This window comes from Dysidea avara, chromosome 9 (assembly GCF_963678975.1).
Source record: "Dysidea avara chromosome 9, odDysAvar1.4, whole genome shotgun sequence".
NCBI lineage: Eukaryota > Metazoa > Porifera > Demospongiae > Dictyoceratida > Dysideidae > Dysidea > Dysidea avara.
Genome location: NC_089280.1, coordinates 16,342,334 through 16,356,932, shown reverse-complemented (window position 1 = coordinate 16,356,932; position 14,599 = coordinate 16,342,334).

The window sequence follows — 14,599 nt, the reverse complement described above, 5'->3', positions numbered from 1 at the left end:
GAAAACCTGGACGGTCACCCAAGGATAACTATTGTGATTGATGTGACGTGATGAATACTAGAACTTACAATTATGATAAAGTTTCATTAAATAAATAATATAGTGTCACACACATGCACACTGTACACACACATGCACACACACTATGCGCTACTTACACACACACACACACTATGCGCTACTTACACACACACACACACAGTTTATAGCAATTGCCAAATTGTCTTCAATGGCAAAGTTACTAGTCTACAAATTTTGCTGTTCCAGTACACTATGAGCCCCACATGACATAAAATATAAAACATTGGCACCAATGGCCAAGAAATATAGTTGAAGTGAGTGTAGTTTATTCAGATGCCAGTAATAATTATGCTTTGCAAATTATTAGATAATTTACTTTCTTGACTAAACTTTTATAAATTTGAAAATCAAGCATGTTCTTCATTTGTAATTCCACTCAACATAAATCAATTGTCAAAGTAAAACGGGCTTCAAAATAACAGCCAATTTCCGACCACACCAGACGATGTTTTGAGGAAGTGAACTGTTTTCCCATGCCATATCCTGGTCTTAAAGTAGCTACTGATAAAAGTTTCGAAGGAAAACTATCAGGTACACATGCCACAGCCACTTTTCAGACTGTAATAATGTGCAAAGGGTTTTTATGTTACACATAGGGCTTGTGACATTATAGCTGGTGTGATACCTACAATTATGTTGGTACAAATATATGCTACTCTAATCTCTTTGTTCACTATTAGCTATTGTCATTGCAGTACATGTAATTGTTATTGCTCACATTTTTGGTGTACAACCAGGGGCATATCAGGATTTTTTTCCAAGGCGGTTTCCAGTTTTGATAGTAAGTTATTCATGGGGCACAGTCCCAGCTGATGACAGATTTTGAACATCAAAATTTACTAGTTCATACTCTATGGATAATGCAAATACTTTCAGTATATGCTTGGTTGCTTAGCTCCATTTTAGTCCTATCAGTTATGGTTTTAATATGGCTGGTCAGGAATATTGTAGTGATCCAAATAGCTAATTCCAAATTCTCTAGTTAAAAACTCAAAATTTGATGTTTCAAGCTTGTCTTGCATTTATCTTCGTTATGAATGTGTTATATTTGACTGCTCTATTAGGATACATCTGTTAGAGTATCTCAATCTTTAATTTTCCGTTTATATGTATAGTTAAATTCATACTCTTGTTTTCCCTAAAGCCTTTTTGAGCAAGTTTCCTATTACATGCACTGCAGCTCTGCTCTATTCCCATCTTTCTTTATATTTATACAGCCAAGCTATGGTAGTTTAGTGTTCTTGTTGCAAGCCCACAAGTTCAAATTTTGAAGGGATTTACAGAAATTCCCCTAAATATGTCCCTGACAACAACAAATGATTGAATGAGTGCAAGCCTCACAATATACGGGTATAATACATAACTCAATATGTACTACCAGGCTTGTGGTGAAGTACATTGGTACTTGTACTTAAGTACACTTAAATACACCTTTTAGAGTACTTGTACTTATACTTAAATACTTTTTGTACAAATGTAATGTACTTGTACTTAAGTCAATGTATAAGTACATGAAATACAACGAAGTCCTCTCATATGTGCACAGAACTGCATACATATACATGTGAAACGCAGGAATTAATTCAAAGTGCAATAAGGACCCACTCACCTGAGTCCCTCTATCTGTTGAGATACCACCTACAGTTGATTTCAGGTTGTGGTTGACTAAGAAAATCAAAATGTGTTGAACACTCCATGCTTAAAAGTATAGCCAGTGAAAGTTGGTAGCACAGCTAACTGTAGTCTGACAAGTTCACTTTCATTAATGTGACGATTAGTGTATTAGGGTTTCATTGACAGCTAACATGAAATTGTCATGATATCAATTTTTCACACCATTGCATAGCAAAAATTTTATGGTGTTCATTCTTTGCCACTTAGCTATCATGCCAGCTGTAGGTTTACACAGTTGATGTGTTTGTATATAGAAACTACACATAATGTACACACACAATCACGAAATTTCAAACATTAACTGATAAGAGTAGTATTTTCTCTTTAAATGTGTACTTGTACTTTTAGTTATGTATATAGCTAACAGCAACACACATGCTGAAAACTTTTACTTCAGCAAAAATAATTTACTGTAATCAAATTATGCAAGAGGTTCAAATGTATAGAATTGGTGATGCAATTGTTATATACACTGTTGATCATTTAATAATCAAAATGAATCAAATCACAATACAACGGTTGAAAAAGTTATACAACTTCAGCAAGTTACAATTACATTCCGTGAACAACAATAATACAAAAAGTGGAACTCAGTATTACATATTACATCAAAAGGCAAAAGTATATACACATGATTACAATCATACAACAATAATGTGTGCAAGCTTATGGTTACAGCAATTTAACCCTTTCTTCCTGATGTTCCCAATGCCATGATGCTCTATAGTTACAGTTCCAATCATTGACATCCAGCTGTCAATCCTGACATGTGCAGCACTTAATATGCATGTGTTTTCACATTACCAAAGACTAAAGTACTAATATTGTAAATCAGGAAAACTTTGGCGTAGAAACTTTTCGTGTATTAAATTTCGACGCAACTTATTTTCGTCACTGGCATAATTGATGAAAATTTTTTGACGGAATAACTATATATTATGTACAAATTATTGGTATACTTTAAAAAATTCATCGTTTTAGTTTTCATTGATACAGCTAGCCAGCAAAAAAAAATTTTTGACAACAAATTTTTCTTGATTTATGGTAGAGGCCAAAATCAATTTATATAACTCATGACAAATATGCATACTACTACCGTTTATTACAGACTCACCCGAAACCGAAGTCAATTTAGTGCAAATAATTATCATGTTGCTGGTGTAACACATTCATAGCCTTTTTGCAGTTTTTAAGACTTCACAACTATATGTCTGCAAAATCAACAGTGAGACATTACTATATGCAAAGTGATAATTTGCTGCTTGAAAAATACAAGAGAATTAACCTGCTCTCTCCAACCACCTGAACTTAGCCTGTTTGTGCCCCTCCCCTTGAAAGCTCCTGGATCCGCCCCTGTATGACATTCAGTTTGATATATTCCAGGTACTGAAGCACTGCAACAAAATAGTTCTGAAGAGATTATATGTGACCGGATTTGACAAAACCAGGCTTCCACACACATCCAGATGCGTGACTTTAAAGGATCATAACTCTATGTAGTAATAAGCTATCACTTATAAAATTTTACTTGTTATCATGCAGTATGATAGTAACTGTATAGTAGGGACCACAAAGAAGTAGGCGTGGCCCACAAAATAATATCACCCAAAAAAGGCAGTCCCAAATGAGCTTTCAGATTGACCCGAAATGCTTTCAACAAGTTGCTACAGAATTTTTTAAATAATTTATTTAACGGAATTTTCTAGTGAGTAACTGACTGGTGCCTTCAGACAAGCGTAACTCGATAACAATACTACGGGCTTGATTTTTTCACGGTTCGACGTTGCTTCGTCCCGACAGGTGCCTTTTGGCATACCACAGTACGTACAATGCATTCTTCATGGACTTATCAGTGTCCTCCTTTGTGTCCCATTCATCTTTGCTGACAGGGAAAGGTGTCGATTTGGCACAAGCATGTGATGGCTTCCCATCGTAACAGAAATCGTCTGCATTTTTCATAATGGCTATTTTGATAGTAGAGGTGCTTTTCAAACAGTGTAACGGGTTGAACATAGCAGACAGCGAAGCGTAATGGATACTTTACTTTTCAGACAATAATTGATATATAGCTGGGGCACGCGGCGCCATTTCAGATGTGGTATCATAGCGGCGTGGGTTCACCAGTCATAATAAAATTATTTTGCAAAAAAAGTTAACAAACAAGTAGCTACACGAAAAATTTGGAATTTTCAACCAGAATAGGAACCATAGCACATCGATAAAAAGTACTGAAACAAGTTGGAGTAGTCCTTGATATTAAATCACAGTAAAACAATAAGAAGTGTTATATCCCTACTGTGCTCAATTACCATAATGGAAATGCACAGTAGGGATATAACGATATAACACTTTTTATTGTTTTACTATGATTTAATATCATGGACTACTCCAACAATTTTTTCGTGTTCTTGTTGCATAAAGCAATGAGAGAATTGTGTGAAAATTGTAGGGGAATAGCAGGGGTGGATCCAGACTATTAAAAAGGGGCATTCCATTTTTGGAATTGCAACTTCAGTCTAGCTGTAAGTTGAAGACCAAAAAAAAAAAAAAAGGTCATCACCTGCTGACAACAGCTGCCCCTCACCATAGATACCCTTACCAACTATATTTCCTTATTTATATCTAGATACATAACTTGCTACACTGCTCCTCAAAAGACTACTGTGACTGCTCTATTAGAGTATATCGAGTAAGTGAAGCTCTTTCAAAAGGGGGGTTCCATGAACCCTTGGAAACCCCCCCCCCCCCTGGATCCGCCCCTGAATAGCATGCTGACTGGTAAAGTTATAAGCAGTTGAAGTCAAAGAATTGGATGTGTGTGGAAACCTGGCTTTGTAAAATCCGGTCACATATTATATATATATATATATATATATATATGAGTTCACACCACAAAATGCATGTAGTCAGTGGTGCATGCCCTAAGTTAATAGGATGGTCTAATGGTAGCTAGTGTCTCTGCTCATAACAGTGAACCATAACATAAAGCAAATTGTAGTTGTGTGATGTTAGATATGGGTAACTATTCAACTCTCTACAGAATTATCAATTTGGTGATGTGGATCCCCGCATGATTTTTGTAATTGCTATACATAAGCGAGCAATCTGATTCCTTTTTAAAGAATGACAATGCATAGGTTATCCTACAGAAAAGATCAGTCATTCAGTCAACAGTTTAGGAATAATCTCAAAGACTTCCGATGATGGCGATGAATATTTAATTAATGCATGCAGATAATATTGCAGACATTAACTTGAGGATCCCATTAGATGTTTATCAAAAACATACTTCCGTTCTGCATGCATACATGGTGGACTTCTTGTAGCTGATTCTCATTATAACAATACATAATAGTGGGACTTAAGACATTCCATGCATGCTTTGTAAACCTCATTACATTGATGTTTAGGTTGCAGATATCTGATGAGACAGCAGTGCCAAGTCAGGGGAACAGTTTCTTCACTACGTCAAAATCAAAATCAGAGCAGATAAGGGTACATGGTGTCATCTACAAAGTTAAATTAAGCCATTGAATCAAGATACACAGTGGTCCCAGAGCACTAATTTAGCTGTATAGCAGCTTTTCAATTTGAGGAATCTATACACTGATGAGGTTTAACTGCCTCACCACCAAATTTGTAGAGGTTCCAATCTACTGCTTTTAAACTGTTATATATAACGTTACAAGAGTTCATAATAATACAAAGGGTGAACTCTTGGTAATATCAAGCACTTCAAGCGATTACAGGTCTTCCCTTTGATATATCAATGCAACAGTTCTTTTGCGGAGAAGCCTTGTGCTGCAGTTACTGAAATTATGCTAAAATATTTGGATATGATGCAATTATGATGTGACACTATAACACAGTGTGTTTTTAAAGGGCATGGATATTCTCCCTCCCTTTATTATTATGAACTCTTGCTATAACTTATATTATTTTAAAACCATAAGATAATTATAATATATTTTAAAAAGTACTACTAGAACAAGCAATTCAATTAGTGCATGTGTTACACCACAAAGTTGTTATATAACTTCAAAGTGCAAAAATTGGCTTGGGAAAAACCACATGTAAAATTTCGGTGTTTGATTGACTTGTGGCCTTTGTAAATATGACCCATGGTCACAGCATAGAGCATGTTTAGGTTGGCTTCCTGTAAACTCCTTGTAAAGTACTGCGCTCTTCTGACACTGTTTCATAACCATTATTTTGGTGGTGGCATTCCTCTCAACCTTGCCTTCCAGTTTGGACACGCACATTCTTACGAAACTAGATGTCCTGCATATATTACTACATGTAATGTAAATAAAGCTTTTACTTAGAAACATTTTCGACACCAGTCTTCTACATGGTGGAATACCCTTCCTGCTAGCATATTTCAGGATATCAATGAATTTCGTGGCAGCCTCTACACCTACCTTTTACATGACTCTGTTAATTAATTCTGTGGTTTGTTTTTGTTCACTATTTTGTTTTTTTTGCATATAGTTTGTTGTCACATTGTCTTAGTTTTGTACTCCGTAGTTACTGTCTAGGTGTGTAATGTTCTGTGTACACTCCAATATGGAAGAACAGCCTTTGGCTGAGTACTTGGAGTTCAAACAAATCAATCAATCAATCAATTAATCATTCAATCAATCAATCATAATATGGCAATGACAGTTGAAGCGGTTATCTCAAAATCTGGTTTTCAGGCACTTCAGCAAGTGCACATGCACATAGCTATATAATACAAAGGTGGTGGGGGAGGGAGCAAGGGGCTTCATGTTTCAGCCCCCCCTTAACCTTGCTGAAATTATCCTTCTTGGAATGGGGCTGAAAACCATGTAGAAGATTGATATACTCTAATAGAATGCTCAAATGCCCTGTTGTAATTTGTGTGTTGAAAAACATTTAAATAAATAATTGACCACCAAAAAGGTGCAATGATGTCATTTGTCTCACAGTCGGGGTTGGTTTTCCCTGTTACCATTCATTTAAGGGCATGACCATTACATAATAAGCACAGGGGATACTAAAACTAGGGATTTATTTAAATTGCATTCCTTGGTAATTATAGTTACATTGTGCAATCTTTTAGAATCATTTTAGTGAAAACCCCACCTCAATTGGTGGTTCCCATCAAGAGATACAAGCAAAAGAAGTCAGTAGAGCAGTAATTTTTGTGTGCGACATTTTCATGGTTATTAATTTTTGTTGATTAACATGGCACCAAGCACAATATCCAAAGTGCCATAAATTTTGATATTAATTTCCTAAGTTTTCGCAATATAACCACTCAATGTAATAACATCCATGGTAAAATCTCTCTAAAGTGAAGAACAACCACCCATATAATATTAATGATTGATCATGAGTCAGTAATTGCTAAGAATACTGCATGCATATGTTCTGTGCAATACTAATTATACATGAATATCACACACACACACACACACACACACACACACACACACACACACACACACACACACACACACACACACACACACACACACACACACACACACACACACACACACACACACACACACACACACACACACACACACACACACACACACACACACACACACACACACACACACACACACACACACACACACACACACACACACACACACACACACACACACACACACACACACACACACACACACACACACACACACACACACACACACACACACACACACACACACACACACACACACACACACACACACACACACACACACACACACACACACACACACACACACACACACACACACACACACACACACACACACACACACACACACACACACACACACACACACACACACACACACACACACACACACACACACACACACACACACACACACACACACACACACACACACACACACACACACACACACACACACACACACACACACACACACACACACACACACACACACACACACACACACACACACACACACACACACACACACACACACACACACACACACACACACACACACACACACACACACACACACACACACACACACACACACACACACACACAGGGCCGGAGTCCAGAGATTTTGAGTGGTCGGGCCATTCCACATGGACTACAATGGAGGTCATACATAGTCATGCACACTACATTTTATTGATTTGAAATTTAAATCACATTATCTACTGTAATGTTTTTGTGTGTGCTAGCTACAGCATGTATTAACATGCTAAGCTAAGGAAGTCTGGGGGCATGCTCCCTGGGAAAATTTTTGAAAATACATGTTCTGAAATGGCATCTGGAAGCTATTTTACATACACGGTCTCTTTGTGTTTTTTACACCAAGAATATATCCAAGTAATTTTGAGCTATACTGTATACCAATTAATTCAATTTAATGTATAGCTAGTAGCTAATTTTACTTTCATGATACAAAGTGAGTTTAGTTCTTTTGAGATACAGAAGCAATTTTGATTGTAATTGTTAATACATATTAACATGCATTATCAATTAGCCTATTGTGCAATTCTATGCAGATGGTTCACTAGAAAGTATTTTGAAGACAATTAAAATGGATATAATGGCTTAGATCAACCAGTGTAATAAGAGTATTGATATTGTATACCGAATGCTCTATTAGCCCGGACTATCACCATGACTGTTCTATTAGAGTATAATGTGATGACTGCTCTATTAGAGTATCTCGATCTTTTTGCAGATTCAAGTGGCTGAAAAGTGTCCGGCCCTGCACACACACACACATACACACACACACAGACACACAGACACACACACATTTTCATCCTCATTGGAGCTCGGATGACGGAGCAATCCTAAGTTAAATGCGAGTTGCTATTTTGTGCCAGGGTTCTATTGGGGAATATACGAAGAGTTTTTTATTTAAAAATCATGGATACTGTAATGCTTACTTTTGGATGGCATCACAAGTCACAACAACAATTATTTTGCAAAACATGACATTCAGATATTGCAACATATGATCAGTAGTGCTCAATATTACTATTTTTAGATATTTACCACACTACACAGAGAATAATAATTATTATATATTATGATAAGATCACTACTTAACAGAGAATAATAATAATAAAGCCACTCCAAATGAGAGTGTGTACCCGTCTTCCGTCTGCATCACCTCTGGACACTTACATTGGAATGTCATTATTGCCATTATTACTCCAACATCACTTCCTGACCTGCTATATGAAAATACCCCCAAAACACCTTTGCTGTAAAAAAAAGGCACATCCAAGAAACTACAAGTATCTGTAACCCCATGTAAAAACAGTTCAGCTGTAGAAAAACACTCCATGAAATTAATTGGTAACTGAAAGAGCTGATATCTGGAGTGGCCAAGAATCTATGTTACTATAACTGATTATAATTACCAAAAAGGTTTACCAAGTCTATGCAAGAATACCTTGGCTGCAAATTAAAGTAACTGGCAACCAAAACAGCTGATATCTGAAGTGGCTAAAAATATAAGCTAAAATGAACAACTAACTACAATTATTAGCTTGCAACATTGAATCTTAATCATTCAACTGTGTCCTATACATTCAGCCTTGCTACATCCTAAATTGATTCTTTGTAACTCTAATTCACTGGTAATTTGGCCGCCTTTCTTTGTTTACTCTGACAATATATTGAAAAAGGTGGCCAAATTACCAGCCAATTAGAGTTACAAATAATCAATTTAGGATGTAGCGAGGGTGAATGTATAGGACACAGGTGAATGATTAAGATTCAATGTTGCAAGTTAATATTATTATTATAGTTAGTTGTATCAACTTAACTTTTATTCTTGGCTGCTTCAGATATCAGCTGTTTTGGTTGCCAGTTACTTTTATTTGGCTGTTTTATATACAGCCAAGGTATTCTTGCATGGACTTGGTAAATCTTTGGTGATCATAGTCAGTTGTAGTAACATTTGATTCTTGTCCGCTCCAGATATTAGATCTTTCAGTTACCAGTTAACTTCATGGAGTGTTTTTCTACAGCCGAGCTGTTATTACATGGGGTTACAGATACTTGTAGTTTCTTGGATGCTTACAGCAAAGGTGTTTTTGGGGGAATGTCACTAATTTTTGTCGGTTATATAATTTACAGACTCAATGCTCAAGCCATTGGAGTGTATGATGAATTTTGCCTTGTAGAGGTGTTGCGACCAAACACAAATTTGTTGATAAGTGGTGAGCATATAACATACAATCCTATAGTAGCTGTTAATTTTTATTAGAACAAGGGCCAGTGGAAATTACTGCAATTTACCGGTCAGGCCAAGTAATGGCTACAGTCAGGGTTATCAATTAAGGATGTGTGTAAATAACTAATTTGCAAAGAATGCTTTTCTAGGTGAATTTGGGAATGCCACCATCTTGAAATAGCAACTCTGAGATTGCATCTGGGATTTGGGAGTGTTTTCGGACAGAGATGTAAATATTCAGTTATATTGTTTGATGACTGTTCTATTAGAATATTTTATTGCCTGACTGTTCTATTAGAGTATATCAATCATTTTGTACTTATCAATGAATAAAACCTGCTACGGCCACTGCCATAGTCACCGTAGTGTCTTGAGGACAACTTATCAACACTATACACACATTTTCACATGCATACACCACATATATTGGTTGTACTTGATGTAAACAAGTTAATATCACATCTCTTGAAATGCTCTTGTAGGTGAACTGGTAGTGCCCTTACTAGGTGATAAAAAGTTCTTGCAGAAAAGAAAATTGTGTTGTACATTCTGTTTAGTGCCCATTTATTACACATGTCACTCCATAGGTAAGCCATGAGGATCTACCAGCCTGGAATATTGATTGTTTGTACATTCTCTTTTTAAGCCAGTGCCTGCTAGATTGTGTCGTCAGATATCCAAGCAAATTTGCGACAAATGTTCCAGTTTAGTTGCATGTGTGTTTAATTTAAGGTTAAGTTCAATGCCTGCTTGTTCTTTTACAGGTCTCAGTTAATCTTGTGTCATCATGCAGACATCCATGAAATTTGAATATTGTGCAAGCTGTGTGGAACAACCCCAACTCATATACACGACAAACCAGGAGCCACATTCCAGCAATCTGTTACAAATTTTGTTGCACCATGATAGTGTGCATAATGATTAATGAAAGCCACTACACACAAGCTCCATGATGCATTAATGTAAATAAATAAGTTTCACCTGACTGACAATTATCACGTGACCTATTTAGGGGAAATCTCTTGGAAAGTCCCTGTACAGTAACACCTCAAGTGAAAATACGTGATATGCGATTTATAATGTTATTGATGGCAGTCTATGTCTACTAATCAAACATTTCTTCAGCAGTGCACGAGCACAACAAATTTCATGCAGCAGCGCACAAACAATTCTTGATATCCTATACTAAAATATATAAAGTACGTGTGCCGTATTGTAAAGCCATGACTAAGAACAAGTTCCATCCGACTGACAATGATCATGTGACCTATTTAAGAGAAATCTCTTGGATAGTCCCTGTAACACCTCAAGTGAACACATGTGATATGCGGTTTATATTAACTATTGATGGCAGTTTATGTCTTGAGAGGGAAGTATGAATGATAAACATTTGTCACATTGTAACTGGATTTCAATGGAGTGGTGAAGCATACTTAATTTGAAACTAAAATATGTACACCGCTTGAAGAAGTCGAATGGATATTATAGAGTTAAGAATACTGATTACTCAGCTCGTCATAGAGGTTCAGTAATGAAAAGAGGAGTGGAGGTTCAGTAACGAAAGGAGGAGTGAAGAAAGATGGGGCTAGTATGTAAAGTGCCACATCGCCTCACACTGATTAACTGCCTGTATGCGATTGCTTTTTAGACTGTTAGATGTCTGCACTGACTACCATATACGTAAAAATTTTTGAAGTGGAAAATTTTCATAGATTTCATGATTTGTAGATCACCTTTCACCTATGAAAATTTTCCTCCGAATCCAGCAATTATGCATATAATTAACTATTATGACTACCTAGCTATGAAAATTTTCCTCTGAACCTTGCCATAGTCACTCATCTACGAAAATTTTCCACCTCAAAATTTTTTACATATACGGTAGTCACAGCAAATTCACTGATACCAAGCTGAAAACTTCTGATGGTACCAACTTGAGTAGCAGCAAATACCAGTATTATCCAGCTTGGAATTATCTCATGGATGGATTTTTGACAAGGTGTACTCGTACAGACCAAATAACTTTCATTATTGTCACTGTAGTGCCAATTTAGAAGTAGGTGGAAGAAGTAAGTTAATGTTATACATGATGCTTGTACAAAAAAAAACACTTATTCACATTGCATACTGGTCTAAATAACTAAATTTATGACATTGAAACTTGTTTAATCAGGACTGACTGTGTAGTAAGGTCACTGCTGGGCCAACTTGTAAATTCTCAAATGTGTAAAAGTGACATAGATTTTGTGTGCACTGTATTTAATGCCCGCTTGTCAGCTTTTACAGATAATCTGGTCATAGTATGCAGTAGCAGTTGGATGTGGTCATGGTACATACATAACTGGGACCAGGTATATATACGTAGGAAATTTCAGGTCAGTTTACAATCAGAGGAATTGTATTATCTTGTGTGTTCTTTTTATAGTTTTCAATTGTCAACTGTACATGGATTGACTGTAGTGACATCGAGGGTGTAGAATTTCCAGGTCGGTCTATGTACGTACTAAGGAATATAGTTGTTTACTGTTTCTGGATCAGGGGTACTGTTATGATGGCACCAAACTAATACCCCTCTCAGTTTACATGCTGTACTTAGCTATAAACATGTTTTCCAGTATCCAGATTTTAGGCATATTGTAATTAATTAAAGCCAACTAGTTGATTTTTGTAGGCCGATTGTGTTGTCAGATATCCAAGCAAGTGTCTTTGGTGTTTCGACCGATATTCCAGGTTAGTTACATGTGTGTTTAATTTAAGGTAAAGTTCAGTGCCTGTTGTTCTTTTATAGGTCTCATTTAATCTTGTGTTGTCATGCAGGCATCCAAGAAATCATCACTGGTATTAAAATATTTTTAGTAATGTCTAGATGTTGATTAAAGTTGTGTTACATGTTGTAATAGCATTGTTGTATGTTTAGCATAAGGTAAACTTTTATGGATTTCGTGGCCATCTATATCCATGAAATTTGAATATTGTGTAATTAAGTTGTGTGGAGCAACCACAACTCACATTCCATTACAAAATTTTGTTGCGTCATGGTATGTGCATAATGATTAATGAAAGCCGCAACACAAACTCCGGCCATGGTGCACACTACATAGAAGTAGTAGGTGTTAACCCCCTGCGCTTGTTGCCTTTTATATTCACCTTATCTTTGTGGTTAATCTATTAATTAAATAGAGAAATTGAAGATAATGCTTAAAACACCTTCCCTAGTGACTTTGCTCTTCACACCTTGTTTATAAGACATCTGGCGATATAAACACTTGCATGGGCATGGCACTAAATGGAATCTAAAATATTTCTTCTTGAAATGCCATCCTAGGGTTAGGGTTAGTGCTAGATGGACTGCACAAACACGGTTATGTTGCCTGGTATAACATGACAGTAGGTGAACATAAGGTAGAGAAATAAAGTGAAAAATGTGTAAATACACCTATTTTTTATTTTAGCGAGGTCGCAAGACTATGATGATGACAACTCCTAAAGATTTTTTGTCACGTAATGCAATACAAATCTATCGAGAGATGTTATGTAATCCAGCCCTAGTATTGTGAAGCCGACCCTACATGTAAATAACTCACAGTAGTGGCTGCATGTCTTTTATATGGGCGTGCGCTTTGTAGTTTCTTGGCTGCACGACTCACTACTGTGAGTCTTGATTTCCTGTTTTACATTGCTAAAAACACAATAAAAGCCTAAATAGAAAGAACAGTCTGGTGGTTGCCCACCAAGAAGTTATAATTTCCTGGCTTTGAAATCTTCTCAGGATCAAGATACTCTAACAGAACAGTCGCATAAACTAACAACAAATAATGATAATAAGTCTACCAAATCTTAAAAACATCTAGACGCGGGGAAACTATATATACAGCCTCATTTGGAGTGGCCTAAACTGTCTGCTCTGGCAAGAATTACAATCCCACATTGCATCTGCAACAAAATTGACAACATATATAGCAGTATTACATCCAATCAGGTAGTTGTGACTTGTGAAACCTTACAAGGTAGGTAACGTGTCACGCTGTTTATGCTGTTCTGGCAGTACAGTGCATGCTGTTGCACGCCATAGTGATTCGTTACTGGTAACACAACAAATTTAAACTACTCACTTTCAACCTATACTTGGATTGATGGATGTCCGCAGAATTCAGAATAGTCCTAGATGATGCTATACACCTTTTCGTCCGTCAGTCCGTGATGGACTTCCGGAAAACGTCAAAAACGCAGGGGCGGATCCAGAGTCTGGAAAGAGGGGGGGGCACCTTGGTGAAATAAAGTTGAAGAGCAAAAAAAAAAAAAAAAAAAGTCACAACAATAATAGCTAGTTATCCTTTACCAAATATATTATATCACGTATGTTATGTAAAATAAAATCCTATTTATAGCTTCCTAAGTAAGCTACACTTCCCCATGAACACTGTGACTGCTTTATGGTGATTGACTGCTCTATTAGAGTATCTCGATCTTATATACATTTTTTAAGGGAGGGGGGGCACGTGCCCCCCCTGGATCCGCCACTGAAACGGATGGTAAATTCAAAATCAACGGCATATCCATGCACTTTTCCCAGGATGACTCTTTCAGTCTCACAGACCACAGAAACTCGAGGAAAACTCGAT